Genomic DNA, 19137 nt, shown 5'->3' on the forward strand with positions numbered 1-19137 from the left:
AGAGTATTTCCGTGCAGTAGGTATGTCTAAAATAAACAGAGAATTCTGAAAACTGAAAAAGTAACTATGGCTAAAGGGACATGGGCATTTACAGAAATTATAACTTAAAACATTTAAATTCATTCATTTTTGAGATTTGAAAATTGACTATACCGCTAATTAGAATACCACTTAGTAAATTGGTGTATAAACCGAGAAGATTTATATAGTGAGACAAAGGGATAGTTGTTTTCTTTATGTATGGCACGTCTGCTAAATATGGCTGAGATTTGCACCTTATTGTTAAACAAAAGCCAAGTTTCAAGACATTCTCCCGGAGGTGGAAGCACAATACGAGCAAATCCTGAGTAATTCGAATTGTGCCTTTCACAGATGAAAGCATTTTCCAAAGTGCAGCTTATATCTTTCCAAAGGTCTGTAAGTAAATGAAATACAGAGAATCACTGTCTGAAACCTTTGTACCACTATTACAGCAGTCAGCTACAGACAGTATTTATAAAGCACAAATTAAACATTCTGCGGGCAGGTGAAAAAGTTGCCATGTACACTGTTTGCCCTAATACACTCCTCTTTCCTCTGTTATACGTTCATCTCCTGATAGTGATGATGTGGTTTTAAATCTCAGCACACTTGTTATGAAAAAGTGTCAGTATTGTTCAACTGCCTGTTGGTGGAGTAGCCTCAAATTTAAATATGTTGCAAACATTTTGGATTTTGATGCTAAATTTTCAACCAAATATTTCTTGTTGCTATTTTACTTGACAAAATGTCTTGACATTATCACAGTTTTCATCATTATTTGCAAAATTTGGTTCATTTGGAGCCCAGGCAGTATAATTCACTGGGCTTTCATCCAGCCAGCTGAAAGAAACAAGGGGACAGTGGCTGCCGGACAGACATCTCCAGTGGTCATTTAGTTACAAGGTCTGTTTAGATAAAGGGCTAAGCAAGGTATTAGCAGTGACCAGAGGGCAAAAGCTCTACATATACTGGAGAGGACATATTCACAGCATTACTGCTTCTCGTCTGTTTAGTACTATAACATTCAAATCTCATCAGCGTTCCATTTTGCCAGAGGCTGGATAAACACTTATACTCAAAGGGAAGGTGTCTTATGGTTTGGACAAGACTGAAACACCAAGATCTCACCAGTGCACAGACTTCCCTTTCATCCCAGGAAGGTGTTCTCCTGGAAGCCTTCTACAAACACACTTCTAAAGCAGGATCCCTACCAGTAACTTCAGAAAGATGTTGGGTGAGATGATGCTTACACTTCTTGCTTCTAGCTCACATAACTTGAACCACTGGGATTAGTCTGGTTAATCCCTTACATCCACATTTTATCAAAATCTCTTGGGTTTTCTCTGTAGCCATTGGAGATCTGGTCAGAGTTAATCTCATCTTAAGGTTGATGTCTAAAGTTGATCGGATCAATAACATCCTAAATTAACTGCTTCTCACTACCTATGAAGGGTTGCTTGAACATTTAACTCAGTTCTCTCAGTGTAAGACATAAAGTGGAATGAATCTTAGTCATTAACTTCTCTTGGTTTTGCTCTCCCAGATTTGAAAGGAAAATGCACTGATGTGCTTAAATATAGAACTTAAAACTTCTGATCTGAGACTTCTCTGGAAAACTATCCAGAGGTCAGTTGCACAGCAGTTATTAACTTGTAAAATGAAAGCACACACAAACACTCCCACAGAGTGAGATGAAATTAATGTCATTTGTGTCCATTACCAGTTTTTCTTTACTCACCTGAATTTCTGATCAAAGCTGACGAATAAGCAAATGAAATAAGATTTCACTCTGAGTTTCGCATAAGTCTAATCACAAAAGTGATTAACAGTTAAGCACTAAACAGTTCCTCAGCATTGAACAAAAATCTAGAAGCCCATAAACCATGCCTCTGATTTTTTTTGTCCGTATTTGAGCCTCAGGAAAGAACATTGTGGGTTCATGAGTGGATTGATATTCTGAAAGATAAAGAACCATATTTATTATGTTCATATCTGGTCTGTACAAAGTTTTATTTGAAAGAGGAAAAAAATCCTATGAAGTTTGTAGTTTGGTTCGGGTTTTAGCAGTGTAAAATAAAAGACCATCATAAGCAACATTCCAAATACAAAAAAATTCAGAGACATTTGCTTTATGTAGTTGCAAATGCTTTTATAATAGGAAAAAAACTAACAAACAACAAACAAACTAAAAACAGCACAAACCAAAATACCAATGAACTATGCATTATCTATCTAATGCATTTTCAAGATTTTAGAGCACATACCACTGGATTACATTTAAAACTATGTATAATTTTGAAACATTTATCTAGTGAAAATTATGTATATTTAAAGCATCTATATGTAACTCCAAAAGCACTGGATTAAACAATCCAGGATATGCAGTAAACACTTTGTAGATGAAACTTACATCAGTTTAAGAAATTAATTTAGTATTTTTACTTGGCATGCTATTGCTAATTTCATTTTATATGCATGGGACTAGGGACAAAAAACAATCCAGCCAATATGTCAAGTTCTCAAGCTTACGTACACAGTAGAAAACTATTCACAAGTACTGAAAGAGTAATGCTGGTATTTTGTTAATACCACACATCATTTCCAGTGTCTCAATGCATTCCTCCTACTCTAATGGCTTGTCTTTTCCTATGAAAGTCTGTTTTTAAGAGTCCTGGAGAACCAATAGATACCAACCCCAAATTTCTGATTACAGCATGGGCCAGGAGGAAGTGATTAACCTCATGCTATTCCCAGAGCCAGCTATAGCCCTCCAAAGTGGCTCTACTTTCATTTGGATGACTGTTATTTTGTTATTTACAAGGACTACTAAATCTTGTTTTAGCTTTCTCCATGTCTTCTGTGGTTTGATGGACAGGAACACATTATTAAAGAAGGACAGGAACAATTTAGATGAAAAATGAGGAAACAAATGAAAAAACAATTAAATTATTCAGTTGGGAGCTTTTAGACATTTTCTTCTCAAGTATTTAGTGAAGAATGAACTAAACTAATTCAAATACCTTCATGAGGAATTTAAATATTTCATCTCATTTTGATCTTATTTTTTGATCCTAACAAAACATCCCTTGTTATTTCATTTGTTTTTTAAATGTAGTATTTTAAGTAAATATGTGTCTTGAGTGAATATGAGAGAATTAACAACTAAACATCTCTCCACTCATGTTGATCATCATATAATCCAGATTCAAAATAACAAGATCTAATTTATATATATTTTTTTTTTTTTTTTTTTTTACTTTTGAAAGGTCATCTAGGATCAAGATAAACTGATCAGAGTCTTTATGTAATGATTTCTGAACTCCTCCTGAGTAACCTCACCAAGAGCAGAGAGCCACATCTGTACAAATTAGCATGCTCAGCACACCAGAAAAGGCTGCACGGGATGCACTGCTTCAAACTGGTGTACAGCAGTCAGTGTTTTGATGGTGCATTTGTATGACTGATTTAACCACAAGGGAACAGTGACTCTTCCTTTTCAGTTAAGCAATTTTTCAATGTTAGCATGGTGCCTTATTTGCCGTTCAAGGGTAACATTTGTTGGCAGAGGCATCAAATACTAGATATACTCTGTGCTTTTTATATAACTGCTTCTCCCTTTCTCTTCCTATTGTGCCTTCTACTAGTTCCCTATGTGCATCCAATTTCCTTTTCAATAAACTTTTAAGAATCTCCTGCTCCATGGAGATGCATACATATACTTCGTTTACAACCAGGAAGCAGGAATGTAAGAGCAGGACTGAATAAACCAAAACAAGTTTTTTCATTATCGATTGTTGCCTCGGGCCCCCAGCCCATGAAGTCTCCATTTCCCCTGGGCAGGCACCCCAATGCTCCTTCATCAGGTCTGATTCCTGCCCTGGCCCCAGCTGCAGGAGACCTGGCGTTAGAGTCCTGCTTCTCAGGCAAAGCTGGTGCGTGCAAAGGTCTTTCAAAGCTACACCAGCCTCTGCTTTTGATCGCTTTTTCAGAGTTGCTGGTTGCTATAGCAACTGATCCCTCTCTTTGGTTCTGTTATTTGTTTCACAGTGGAAAGCAAAGCTTTTTTTCTCTTTTGCAAAGAGGACTCTAGTGTCCTGCATCTTTGGCTCTCCTGGGTAAGCCTGAAGCAGATAGAAATACAGGGAGGAGATAAAAGGGGGGGATAGGTACCTTTGCCTTGCAAATTTATCCAACCCATGGCAAAAAGAGATAAAACCAGAGACAAAGTAATACAGCTATCTTTAACTTCCTACATCTGAGTACAACTGAAATGTCTCAATTCATTGCTCTTGCTTTATGTGTTGCCTTCACTGCAAATGGCTTTAAAATGAACAATTCCCAGTATCTTTCTTCTTTTCAATTTGCTTAAATCCATACAATTTGTTTTGAACTTGCATTTATTGCTCCAATTAAGTAGGGAAGTAATCATACCTTTTTTTTTTGTTTCACAAATCCAATTAAGTAAATCTTCACAGCGCAAATTGTTCCAGTGCATTTGGGGTGGTCTATAGCACAATTCGTTCCAGTGCATTTGGGGTGATCCATTAAACATAACACAATGTTCAAGTTCTTCATGATTGTTGGGTTCATCTTCATCCTGGTTCTCATAAATTACCTGTGTTGGAAATACATCTCAATTACTATGTGATTCGAGCTGAGTGGAAGTAATTGAGACTGCCATTATAACACAATTTCAGGATCTCATAATCTCAAGTACCCTGTTTATGGGATCCACAGGAGTTCAGATAGGTCTGAGAGCACTGTAAAAGTCATGTTCATCAGCTCATTTTCCCCATCGCTTACCAGAGAAGTTGTAAAGATTACACGGTATAGAAAAGCTTGACTCTGGTGGAGGAAAAAACAATGGGCAGAGGGAGTTGTGTTTATCTCACTTCGTAAAAGATGGCAACCTGACTTTTCTGTGATGACATACGTCACTGCCCGGTCTGGGATGCTGTGAAGATCAAAGAGTACAAACTGTGGAAGATGGCATATAACATGGTACCAGGGACGAAACAGAGGCAATTTTATATTTTCATTAGTGTGTTAAGATAACACCATCACTGAGCACTGCAGCTGTTCAGCTGATGGGTAAAGACCTGCATCACACCTGCCAAAGGTTTAAAGAGATTGGAAAAAAGGCATAAAAAGACAAAAAATTATATATTCTCAAGGACAGAAAGTCAATTAATATCCAGCAAATAAGTACTCACAGGGGAACCATCAATCCAGGCAAAATCCTTCGTCAGGATTTAAGAGAAACAAACCAATCCAGAAAGCTTGAGTGTTCAGTCCTTTATCCCTAAAATAGATCATACAGTATAGATACATGAATGTAGAAAGAGGGGCCATGATATAAATGCTGGAAAGCACAGAAACATGCTGCTTTCTGTCACATGTGAATTAGGAGCTGCTCCTTCAGCGCTGGGCCATAGCCAGGCTCGCCGCCTGTGCTCTGTCAAGGGGCTGGATAGTGCTCTGTGTTGGGACAAGACGTGACATGTTTGAATGTAAGTTAAAGGACCGGTGATGGGGCGCAGAGCCAGCTCAGGCTCCCAGCCTTCTGGCTGCAACACAGCTCTTGGATCTAGCAGGAGTTCATGGACAGAGGCTTTAGCAGAAGTAAAACATCAGCAGAGAGATATAATACAATTTAAGTAATGAAAAATAGTGAAAATCGTTTTTCAACTGCTTTGATTTGTTTCTTGGCGCTTCCTGTGTAGTTTACTTAATAGTTCACGCTATTTATCTTGTTTTACCTATGGACCAGATAAAATAGAGCCCTGTTTCATTCACTGCATAACACAAAGATTTCCCTCTGCAAAGATTTCATAGTCTAAAGCAGAGAGACTTAACACACAAGTAAAATACATTCAGCTTCTCACAATACTGAAAAATAATTACATTAAAAAGAATGAGATCACAAAGAATTTTCTGTATGAAAGTTTTAAATCTATTTGAGAAATTAAACCTAGATTCATCACTATGTAAAACAGTTTTGCTTAAATAGCTATATATTATGTGTCATTGAGGTGTCTTAACATTATGGAATACAACCAGAATGTAGTGGTCTAGTTTTGGGGAAAAATAATGGCATAATTTCTACATTGCAGGCAAGACATGGCATCTACAGTGCTAGCAAAAATTAATTAAAATGAATTCCTGATTGTTTTCAGGAGTCTTCAATTTGTAGTTGGAAAATTTCCCCACTAAGTCCTTGCATCTGTCAAGGTTTAAAGCAAGGCTTTAAAACCGTGGCAGATGCTCTCTGTTAATCCCCCCACCCTTTTTCTTAGATAAGAAAAAGTGATAAGAAGGAAAAAGGGAGACAGACTTCAAGTTGGAAAAGGTTTAAAGGCTTTACTAATGCTACTAATAAATAGAGACTATATATACAAAATATACAAAACCCAATCTTGAAATTCCCACGGTAGAGTTGCCCGATGTGGAGTTGCCATCACTCCAGCGGCAGCGGAGCTGGGTGGGCAGAGCTGGCGTTGCTCCAGCAGCTGCAGGGCAGGCACCCAGGAGTCCTGGGCGGGACTTCACAGCAAACCAGAAACTGCATTCAGGGATGCAGGACTCTGAGGCCTAAGATCACAGGCACGGGTGGCAGGGTCCTCTTTAGATGCCAGCCATGGTCAAAGAGAGCGAGACCCTCGTGATCTCCCACCTTTATATGATGTATGACGTGGATGGGATGGAATAGTCAGTTGGTCAGTTTTAGTCACCTGTCCTGTCCGCCCCTCCTGTAAACACGTCCCTCTCAATTATGGGATGTGTGGAATCTTATCAGTCTTCTTGGCTGTCATAGCAATAAATCTAAACATGAGTTCTTCAGCATTCCTTTGGTCACGTCCGAAAAACATGCAGGCAAAGATTCAGAAAAGTGCAGTTGCTTAGAAGAACTTAACTGAAAGGAAAATTCACTAAAAGAGAAACTGGTCTTGTTTTTAACAAAACCATGACATTTTTACATTACACATTAACTCAAGGGGTTTTTTGAATGCATTTATGAAAGTATGAATTGCACCCAAATAAAGAAAGGCACAGTTAGAGCTAAACATTTTATTGTCTCCTTTTTGGAAGAGAGACTAACATGTGAAAATTTGATCAGACATGGAGAACAGCCTTGATAAAAACCTGTGATGAATATTTCAAAAATATCAAAGCATCTTTGAAATATTAAAGATTTTCTTTTCAGGACAATATCTCCAGATAAAGATGTCCATTTTATTTTAAAATTTGATTGTGTTTATTCATTCAGTTGCCCAGCTCCAGATATATTCTGGAGGAATTCTTATGTACCATAACATGGACATGAAAAAGAATCATTGTACAAGTACGCACTATGCTAATTGCCGTAATAAAATTTGATCTTTTGTATTGATTGTGACCAGATTTTGTCTTATTTCTCTAGAGAATTCTTCAGTCTCAAACTAAGCCTTCTTTTGGTTTCCCTCTTACACAAAAAAAAACTGTTAAAAAAAAAAAAAAAAGAGAAAGAAAAATAGGTCACTAAATGTTCAAAGTTTGTCATATAAAAATATATAATTGCCTATGCAATTAAATCAGTATCAATTTAGCACCCCTTTTTCTTGACTGAGACAACATGTCTGTCAAGACCTATATCATTAGACATTAGTAATGCAAACTAAGTATTTTTTTCTTTCTATTTTAAAATTAGGCATGGCATAGGCGTCTAAGGAGAACAAAAGATATCACAACATACAGAGAAGAAAAAAATAATTTACAACTTAATTGGAACTTTGACCACTGAAAGGCTCAAAGAAAGATGGAATAGCTCACTTGTGGTATTTTGCAGTAGAAATCAGGAGATTTTTGAGAAATTGAAGATGGAGGGGGAATGAAAAGGTTGCAACAGAAAAGATAGTATGGATGGAGAAAGTCATTTGGCAAGGTGCTGACCCTGGCTGAGGAAGAGATTTGTGCATGGTGGTGCAAGAATACAAATAGCTGCACTTTCTACTATGAAGTATGTATATTCTTGAAGTAAGGAACTGGATGCTTGACATTTTGGGTGAAAATAATCAACAATTTGGTGACTGACAACACCAATAATGTTAGTAACAATAATTAAGTGTGACATAGAAGTTGAGACTTATAAATACAAGGCTAAAATAAACTCTGGCCTCCCAAGAGACAGAGAATCTCAAGAGAGAAAGTGAGAGAATGCTTTTGTAAAGACCTGGAAGAGCAATGTTACATATTTACATTTACTTGATCTATTTTGCCTTTTCTTTGCTTTTTTCTCTTTTCAAAAAGGAGACTTTTAAAGGCATTTTTAGCTAAATCAAGAGAATGCCTCAAACCTTTACTTGCTGAAGAGTCACCGATGTCAAATTAAACCTGGATCTAAAAGTATCACTAAAAGTACCACATGCTATGTGAGAAAATTTTGGCGGAGAGCTGGGTTTCTATAAGTTGTCTTTTAAAAACACTGTCTTATGCAAGTGACACAGCCAGCTCTTCAGATGCAATACTATGTCACGAATTCCTGGAAGCAAATAAATTAGGTGAGGTTCTCACCCGGCATTTAAATAAAAGAAAACGTATTTCTAGCACCCTGGTTTTATTGTTTCAGGTTTTCCATTGTTGAATTTCATTAAATTTGATGGATTTTCTCATGGGTTTTTTTGCCCTTGAATAACATGGAGAAGATAACTCCCAAAAAATGACCCAGCACCTGGGTCTCTCAGTACTGTGGTGACCAGGGCACTGACCACTGGGCTGCCCCATGCTCGGGCTCATAGTGAAGGCAGACACACACGTACTTTGAAGCAGACACAGACTTACTTTGAAGGAGACACAGACTTACTTTGAAGCACGAGTCTGTCCAGGAGGCTCCATCCCAGCCTTCGGCACAGGTGGCCGCGGGGACCTGTACTGGACGAGCAGGAGGCGCCACTCCCACCGCCCGCTGTTCACAGAGATAATTTGCTGTCTCCTCACAGCTAACAACATCCCATAAACCAGCTGCAATTCCAGTTCCCATGGCAACACAGCCTTGCACTTTTCCTTTGTGATATGGAAAAGAAATCAGTAAACCCAAAGTCTTAATTGGTCTCTGAGAAATGAGACGTTTGCTTTTATCCATAGAAAATTTTGAAAAGGAAGATTCAGATTATGCAGATAAAAAACTTCCTGGATATAAAATTGTTTTTAATACCTCCTGCCAGAGCCCAGATATGGGCCAATGAGTCTCACAGACACACCTTTGCCAAAACCAGAAATTTGCAGCTTTAGAATACAAACCTTCTCTTGCCACCCCAGGGAAATCACAGGGCAAACGGCACTTGATTTTGTTTACATATGTAGCAGATGGCCTGACAACTACTTTGGGGTTCTCAATATCCAGGTAATTCAGTTTCAAGAAGGCTGGTATCAGTCACGTACAACAAGTTTGTTTTAAGGCATAACAAGCTAGTTTTGTTGAAATGCAAAACAGCTGGGTGTTCACTGCTCATTTATGCACCTTGTGGGTCAGAAAACTCTGTCCGTAATCATTTCGCTCAGTCTGGTGAGTTGGTGTTAACTGGTGTGAAAAAGTTGAAAAAAAATGAGACCATGGACCTTGTTAACTCCCGCACAGTATTGCCTTCAGTCTAGCCCATTAAAAATCTGTTTCTGTAAAACTTTGCAGGAGATTGTTTTAAACAACACCTGACACTCAGTTTTGATGGTGCTTGTTGCATTGGCATCAAACACAAGGGCACCTACACATAAGCACGACAGAAAGTGCCTCCTGTAATTTCTAACACCAGGGGATGGAAACCAAAAACCTGCATGAATTTCAGCTGCACTCCGGTCGAGAGGGTTGAGCCCATGCAGAGCTTACCTGGCATTGCTGTGTTCCAGTGTGTGAAGAGAGGAGTTTCATCACTGGTCCACCTGAAACTCCCTCGTTCTTCTATGTTGGAGAGACCAATCCAGAAATATTTTTCGGATTTCAGCCCCATCAGACTAACCAGAAAGGCTTGCTTGTTTCTGAAGTAGAAAACAGTTTTCATCCACAACCAACTGCCTTGCAATATTGATCTAAGTGGTACGAACAGAGGTGTCACTATCACACTAGTGTGACCCCAAGGCAACAGCTCCTCTGTGAAGTTCAGGTAAAGCCTCAACAGGCTTTTAATTGTGGTCAAAATAATTTGGTGAGGGATAGCTTTCACCTTTCAGCTGAAAGCACCTTCTCTCCTTTCCGCTCAGTTCTGTGAAAAGTCACAAATCACTGCTCACATGGGCTTCTAGTTGTATTCCACTATTTGTGTTGCCTTTCCAAATCTTTGAGGTGTCTCAAAACAGACCACCAAGTCAGGACCAAACTGTCAGCTTTGCTAGCCACCACCTCTGAAGGCAGTCGTGTTCCTCAGGGACCATGAAGCCTGCAAAGCCCCCCTGGGATATGGGTAGGTTGGAGATGCCACATTCTGGTTGTGGTGGGGCAGGTCCTGGACAATATTTCCTCCATTTGTTCAGCATTTGGCTTAGAAGGTAGTTTGGGAAAATATTTTTGTTAAACTTTCGAATCATAAGGTAATACCCGTCAGTATATAGACTAAAATTGTAGTAACTATGTTCCACCAGGAAAAAAAAAAAAAAAAAGGCTGCTTTAATTAGGAATTGAAAGATAAAACTATCTAATTCAAGAACCGCTAAAAATTTGATGAAATTGTTCTAAAAAAATAAGTAGAAAGCCCTAAAACATTGAAGACTGCTTGTTTGTTTTTCTGCATGGATTATTTTGTTTGGCTTACTACTACAAAATTTTTGAATGGTGCTGATAAAACACTTCAAAGAATTCAGAAAATGAACAACTTTTACAAGTTTCTCCATCAGAAGGACTGATTTTGAAGTATATAAAAAAGATATTTTCCTACCTGCTTTCCACCGTAGCTAGAAAAGCTGTGCTCTGTTCATGTCTTGCTTCTGAGAATGTCGAAAGTGCAGAGCCCACCAAGTAACAGTGAAAACCATACTTTTCCAACCCTGTGACAAATATAACATTCTTAATGTGAAACTGAGACTTCAATATAGAAATTAGTTCTGCTTTTTTGTGTATAAATATTCTATGTCAAATTTTTTGCAGCTAAGCTTAAAAACAAGTCGAGACTGGGCCAATCTTGTAATAAACAAAAGCTGCTTTTTTGTTGCTGTTTGCTCCTACAGAAGGCCTTTTTTGTTTGAAGGTTGGCATTAAGTTCTTAGTTTTCATCTCTTTTATTTGTATGTGACTTTCCAAAGAAAATTGTGACTGTGCCATTTGCTATCACTTTCCAGGGCTCTGTAAGGCTGGGATCGTACAAACTGCACCATAACGAGCCTGTGATTTATTCAGGAGGAAGCTGCAGCTCCAGCCTTCCAGAGCTGTGGGATCTGACATAAAGAAATACAAAAAATATTGCAATATGGAAATGAACTAACATACAAGCACTGCTCCCCAAAACTGTGCCCGCCATCCCTAAGCGCAATGGGTGAGGAGAATTTCTGAGCCAAGAGGAATCAAGTCAGTGCTTGTTTGTGGGGATGGCAGAAAGGAGGAATATCAGTAAAACGCTCTCCTTCTTCCTGCTGTTAGATCTGTGCTGACCAATATAGTTATAATGATTTTCTGATTAGGTCAATTCTGGAAAAATTACTTGTTTGGAAAAAAGTAACCTGCTGATATCACTCGAAGTAGTCCATCAGTAGGAACATTGTGCAGAAGAGCTGATCCTTTTCTGTTTTGAAATTCTTTTCTTTCTTTTGCCATCCTTATATTGTAAGGACTTTATACAGACTTTAAATAGACAGCAGACCTGAGAGAAGAGACAAAGTGGCTTTGGGTAATCTTACATGTTTTCTTAGGCTAAGAGCATAAGCAAGAGGAACAGTGGTGAAATTATTATTTAAAATATATATGTAATTTTATCACAGGGTGGCTCATCTGGGAATGGAAGGAAAGGCAGTATTCATGCATGCATAAATGAATCTTTACTTTCTTGAATATCTTCAAAGCAAAAATGAAGAATGCACATATATTACTAAAATGCTAGTAGCAAAAGGTTTCATCAAGAGTAGATTTTCTAGAAGATACAAACACACAGCAAGAAGCAAGAACCAGTAAATTAATTCCTGTTCATTTTTCCCAACATAATTATTTATGAGAGAGCATTTAATTGCTGGCAACCTGGGTCCTCGATTGTCTCTCTCAGAGGGTTATGACGAAGGCTTCTTTTTACAGATGTAACCACATTGCTTATCACAAACGTCAGTTGCCCAGTATCCATCCTACAATACCAGGGAGAAGGAGGGAATGTAAAAAAGGAGCATTCATAAACATAAGAAAACTAGTGCTTTCATCTTTCTTCACTACAAGGGCCACTGAGACATGTTAACCTAGGAAGGTTCATTTTGCTAGAGATTTTTTTTTTTAGTAGACACATCTGTCAGGATTGGTTTAAGATCCATTTGATGCTGTTTTGATATGAAAGAAGGAAACAAATGACATATTGAAGTCTCAGCATTACGTGCTATCATAGCTATCTACTTCATGAGGGGGTTGTAAAGATACATCTCATCTGGGGCTAATGGATCTGCATTTAGAGCAGTATTATCACACTACACTTCTAGCAAAAAGATCAATGAAACTGAAATAATGCACAACTGAGGGCATTGCAACAAATTCAACTGGTCAATCCTCAAGGAGAAGACTCTGAAAATGACTGATGTCTTTTAAAAAATGAATTGTGTAAAACATAAAATGTAAATAGGAGTTATTTTCCCAATAAAATCAGGTTTAGGATCAGTTCTATTGGTGCCTAATACTGTCAAACATCAATAGTGTTCTATGATATAACAGTTCTTCAAATAACAGCATTTATTTCATAACAGCATTTTCAGTTTTTTTCTTTTAAAGTTCATGGAACATTTCATGCTTTTATGTGTGTGGGTGCACAGGCATGTAAACGCAAAAAAGATATGTATTGCAAGAAAATAAAGTTGGTGAGTCAAGCAGTCACAAATACTGTAGGATATTAGGTATTTGGCAGGTAGGTGTAAGTGCTCTTTTTATGTCACCCTTTAAGTACCCTACTGCCAGGTCTCCATGCCTCAATGCCATGTCTCAATGAAGTAACACTGAGGGACATAATGGTCTATTGGAGCATATGCCAATAGCATCTATGATAACCACACAATGTAGTAACTAGTTCATTCCCTTTCCTTTCCCAGAGGTATAATTTTTTTCATTGTTGCAGCATTAGAACAAATCTAATATAAAATTTCTGGACCAGAGTTTTCACCAGCTAAGAAATTTCAAATGTAGCACTAGAAAAATGCCACCTCTCTATTTCTGATCTCCCCTGCCCTCTGAACATTTCTTCTCGTTGATTCCAAATTTATGGGGAACACTATTTTAAGTTAATATAAAAAAAATGACTCCTGAATAAGTATATAATGGCAAGTGATTTCAGACTGACATAGTTATTAGTTTGCATTGCTACAGAATGGTTATACCTGCCCCTTCGTAACAATGCAGTCCTCCAGACGGTTTGTGTAGGTGGGACGCCTGTGCTGCCACTTGGTGAAGGTCACAGGAGTCCCATTGCTCTGCTCGAAATAGAAGTGAGCCCTCAGGTCGTTCAGACCCAGCCATAGGTCTTCTGTTGACTCTGAAGTGTGAAAAGAAATAGCTATGCAATGCAGTGAACATTTTCACATGCAAATCAAAGAGGGACTGATAAAGTTGGAATGTGGTACGTGAGAATATTTTGCATTAAGATTGGAGTAATTGAAATTGCTCATTTGGAGAAAACGAGGAGAAAATATGAAGCACAAATTTCTACTGCATTTATGGAAATTTGCTAGCATTGGTTACCACGGCAGAGCAGCTTTTATCGGTCTTAGTAATAGTGATGGAACAAAATAATAATATTCTCCTATGAATGGTTAATACACAATGTGAGTACAAAAGCAGCATCTAAAAGTCTATATGAGCATGTATAGATGTGGTTTCAAAGGTTTCTAACGTCTTGGTTGAAAGATAATGTTGCATACCTTTTGTCATTTGCAGAACTTTACAGATTGTTCTTTCTAGAAGTCAAAGAAAAATATTTCTTTTTATTTGACTAACCTACCTTTAGGTATAATATCAGACTTTGAACTGAAGTTTCTCTTTTTACAAATGTACCAAGTCTCTGGTTACATGCTTGGTTTTCACATTTAGCATTCTTGCTGGGATTCCTAAGTCCACACATTTTCCCAGGGAGCAGGGAAAGGCTTCCTTTGAGTAAGAGAGAAAATAGAATCTCACGGCAAAAATAAATAAAAAGATTAACAGAATCATCATATTATCAGTAGAAATATCAACTTATTCTCCTGTAGGATAACTGGTGTTGTAGTTAATAGGACGCTGCTTTTAGTCTATGCTTTGAGAGTGAAGTAATGACCCTCCATTGACTTTGTATCAGGATGGTACTGGGAAGTTTCTGATTCTTTTCCTGGCATCCAGAAGCTAGAATATTGTCCTGTGCCAAAAACTTCCAAACTTTAAAAGTATTTAGTTTTAAATTATACCATGCCTTCACTATGTCTCAAGAATTTAACGAATCTACTTTCCTGTAAAATAGCTTTTTTTTTTTCTGTTGCAGTGTGTAAAAACCTCTATAAGCAGCAAAAGAAACTGCCTGCTACAGAATTTTTGAAAACTTAGAGGAGAGTTTAATTATTCCTTTACCATCTTGTAACTTTTCCAAAACAGGAGATGGCTTGAAATACTTGTGGTACAAAGAAAACATGGGACCAAAAAAACAAGAAGCACAAGAACCCCCCATGTGTGAGGAGCACCACAAGCACACCCTTTTTCCCTTCCTTGAGGTGGCCCAGTGCAATTTTGCATAAACTGCTGAGGACTTATGAGGTGGCTCTGTAAGCCTCTCAGTAATATTTAGAATTTCTCCAGAAAACATAATGACATTAATTTCTAAATATTTTGCTACTTTTGGAAGATCTGATTTATATTTATACTCTTGGGCAACACATTGTGGAAAAAATCTGATCTCTGGTCTGTAGGGTTATATATCACTCCACATCATACTCTGCTTTCATAAATGAGCTCTTTGCTTATATAAGAAAGTAAAAGAACTTGCTGTATCTGATATCCACAGTGAGCTTTGTAATTTGGAAGTGTACTTCTTAAAATAAAGATCTATATCTTCAGCTATTGTAAATCAGAATGGACTTTCCTGAAATAGAAGTAGCTAGGGCAGTTTTTACTAGTAGGTGTCTTGCCAGAATCCATTCAAATTTTACAAAATAGGAACAGTTCTTATCTGGAGCCCAGTTTAAATATCTGAAAGGGCTGCCCCCAGCCCATTGCCATCCACTGTTGAAATTCAAAGTGTTCAATCCAATCCAGAACACAAACCTCAATTTTTTAGTTAGCTCTAAATTAGAAAAAGTCAATTACATCTCCTTTTCCTCATACTTAGCAAGTTCATCTAAAAGAAATAATGTCAAAAGTAAGACATCTATATTTCTAAGTTTAAACTAGCCCCAAACCAGTACTTTCTGCATTACTGAGGTTCACAGATTAAAAAAGTAAAATATGTAAATGAATAAATATTGATTTAGTGGAGATCTCTGTAGTTAAAAGGGCAAATGGACATCTTATTTCACTACTTAAATAAGAGTTTATTTCTCTGACTTTCATCACAGCATAAGAGATATAAAAAGTGTCTTATTTTCGTCAGGGAATTTTGCTAAGATGTTTCTGTAATAGATTTTGTGGAGTAAACACACCAAAAAGGTTACAAAGATGATGTGCCAATCAGTTGCTTCCAGATTTTTTCTGTGTGAATGGTTTCAAAGTCTCCTTCACACCATTTATAACCAAATTGGTACTATTACATTTGTATCTGAAATCCACTGGAGTTATTTGGAGTTTCTGTATGCAAATGTACCCATATTAGGACCAATCTAGCCACCACCATCATATGTTCTCCTAGAAAGATTAATAATCTTTGAAACACGGAGGTAAAAGGTAAATTTGAGTACCAAACCCTAGTCCTGCTCTGGAATGAGTGCACCAGCAAGAAAGCAAGCAGAGGAAACCCTTCCCCTGGGACAGGCTGCAGAAGATGTGGTAGGTCCCACCTGAAACACTAAGGTGGGATGGGGCCATTTTCCCCCTACAGAGGTTTGGGACCAATCCTTCACAGAAAAACACCAGCAAGTGTTGTCCTTTTGGTAGCTCCTGAACCACGCCTGACACCCTGTTTTCTTTGGTGATACAGAAGGCAGCCAACTTCATCATCTAAAGCTCTGGGACAGCACATTTTGAGATGTTGTTCTCTGTCATTTTACCTCCCATATACTCTTGCTCATGAATCTCTGTGATGCTTAATAGTTCTGCATTTTGCTGCTGACAGATTTTCCTTGCTTGGTGTCATGTTAGAGCTGATTCTGAGTTTATCTGATAGTGAATGCCAGTGGAAACATCTGTCCAAAATCTTTCTGTATCATCTGGAAGAAAAAGTGACATAGAGTGCTGCTGTTAGAGGACTGATATTGCACCAACTAAAAGCAAATGAAGTATGTAATGATGCAAATGCTCTAAAAATGCGCAGTATTAACTGTATGCTGTCATCAGTTTTAAAGCACCAGAAAATATGAAATCAAATCAGGCACCAATCAAACAAACAAACAATAGTAATTTTTTTAAAAAAATAAAATAATTATTTTAAATTTCTAAGTTTTTAGAAAAGAGCGAATGGGTTTCAAATATTTGCTTTGAAATTTTCTTTTACACAAAATGTAGCACTGGGTAAACCAGACATATCTGTTGATTGAAAAAAGAGATTCCAGGTAGAAGTCAGAGGAGGAAAGCAAGCATGTAGGTGAACTGTGACTCTGGATGTTCTTCGTCCTTACAGGGCAGGAACGCCCTCTTAGGTCATCATCAAGAGAAGCAGATTTTTCAAAAATGGCAGAGCCTGGCCCTTGGCAGCCTGAGGAGCTATTAAAAAAGTCTGTGTAGTACCAACGTGCAGATCAACTGCAGTCTTTGAAGAGCGACTCACAAAACCTTGTGAAACTGCTGTGTTATTGGGAAGGCAGCTGCTGAGGAGAGTGAAAGAGTTTGTGTCCTGAGGTGGCAGAATCCAAATATAAATTCAGTGCAGAAAATAGTACAAAGGTGGAAGAGGAGGATACTTTTAATAGAGCATTTTTGTGTAGCCTGGCAATAGGACACAAGAAATGGATGTTAACAGAAAAAAACCCAATATGTAGCTGTTTGAGAATTGGCCTATAAAGCATGCCTGCAGAATTAAGAGCACTGGGAATTTTTGGAAATGAAGATGTCACTCTAAATCCACACTGGTCATGCCATGCACTTAGATTCCATAAATGAGATGTCAAGGAGCCTCCTCACCTCTCTGGTCCACAAACGGAGCAGCCACCTCCAGCAGGTGAGTCAGGACCCGTCTGGGCTGAACCACACTCTGGAAGCACCTCTTCCTCTCCACTGGCTATAGAGGGAGTGCTTGGCTTCTGGGCCTAATGCTCAATCAGATGATTTTCATTTAGTCTACTCTGATAAGGTTTGTCATGAGTATGCTCAGTTGGTAGCTGACAACAAACCTAGTGGCTCAATAGATGGTTTCCTCAACAACGTTTCATGACAAGTTAATAAATAAAACGAAGAACTTACTTATTAGTGGGCAAAATCCGTACAGTTTGTCAGCATCAAAGTCTGCAGCTGTTGCACACCAGAGCCAGCCATCTGACCTCCCAGCATCTGTGCACTCATTGTACTGTTTGCCTTTATATTTAAAAGGGAATACACATGGCTGTCCACTGGCATTTCCTTGTAATGTAAAGATGTCTAGGGGGAAGAACGTAATCCTAGTAATAGACCTATCTATCAGTATGTCTATCTAAATTGAGAGGTCACACCATCTTTTTAAATTCATTTTTAGCATTTTCCTCCTCATGTAGCTAGAAGTTTTAAAGAAAATGTTGTATTAGCAGAATCGGGGGTTTAAATGCTGTGTTCAGATTTTGGTATACATGCCTTGTAGGAAAGTCAAATTCTGTGATGCTAAGTTGCTGATAAGCTATGGTTCCTGAACACAGAAAAGCACAAGCAGATCTCATACAAAAATGAGTTCATTGCATTGTTGTATTCTGTACAGCTCAATAGGTTTGCTTTATCATTCCATCTTTTCACTGGTTGTTTAAAGAAAAAGGATGGCTCAGCAAAGATAACACAGATCAAGTTGTGGCAAGCATCTTTGCACAGTGAAACTTTCAGGTTTCAATTGCACATTTCTGCACTTGAAGAGGTCTTGCAGATTCACCCTCAACTCACATTCTTTAAGGTTAGCAATGCTGCTTCTTTTAAAACTATTGCACTATTACAGGAGCATTCTTTTATCCTGAAATTTCTGCTATGTGCTCTCAATCTCATTTTCATGTGGAGGCCTTCATGCTCTCACTTCTACATGCACTATTACTTGACCATTTCTCTCTGTAGCTATACCAGATTAGTTATATACATCTTCAGGCTAGAGCTATTCTTCTAATTTGGTCAGACTGGAGAGGAGAAGCCAGTTCTTCCTTCTCATATCTCACATCTTGCAGCAGAAAGGGAAAAGTTGCACAGCTATCATGAAAACATGGCTCTAAAATCCTGTGACTGATCACTGCACCATGGGTGTGATGGGGAGGGTAAGTGGAAAGAGCTCCATGCTTCCTCATCTCTCATCACCCTCCAATACAGTGCCATCTGATTTACTATTTACACAAAAAGAAATTCCAGTTTAAAGATCCTGATCTTATTACCTCCTTTTCCCCCAACAACCCTACCTCTCCTCTCTTTTAGTCTGTGAATCAAGAGCTGCCAGAATAATACCCAACATACTCTTTAGATCATGTATCAAATCTCATAACAAATACAAAATAATTAGTCTATGCATTAAAACTGTAAAGCTGCCCAAGGAAAAGCATTTTCTTACCTAGTTTAACACAAAACCAACAGAAAACTTACCCAGTGATTATAATGAACAATGCATGAGGGACAGAAAAACTAGAAATGTGCAGATACTCATTGCA

General features: G+C 38.0%; 1 pseudogene; it reads right to left on the reverse strand.

Moving 5' to 3' along the window:
• Nucleotides 1-19137, reverse strand: part of LOC135984977 (macrophage mannose receptor 1-like) — a 49868-nt pseudogene that overhangs the window by 11753 nt on the left and 18978 nt on the right.

Source organism: Caloenas nicobarica, chromosome 2 (genome assembly GCF_036013445.1).
Source record: "Caloenas nicobarica isolate bCalNic1 chromosome 2, bCalNic1.hap1, whole genome shotgun sequence".
Lineage (NCBI taxonomy): Eukaryota > Metazoa > Chordata > Aves > Columbiformes > Columbidae > Caloenas > Caloenas nicobarica.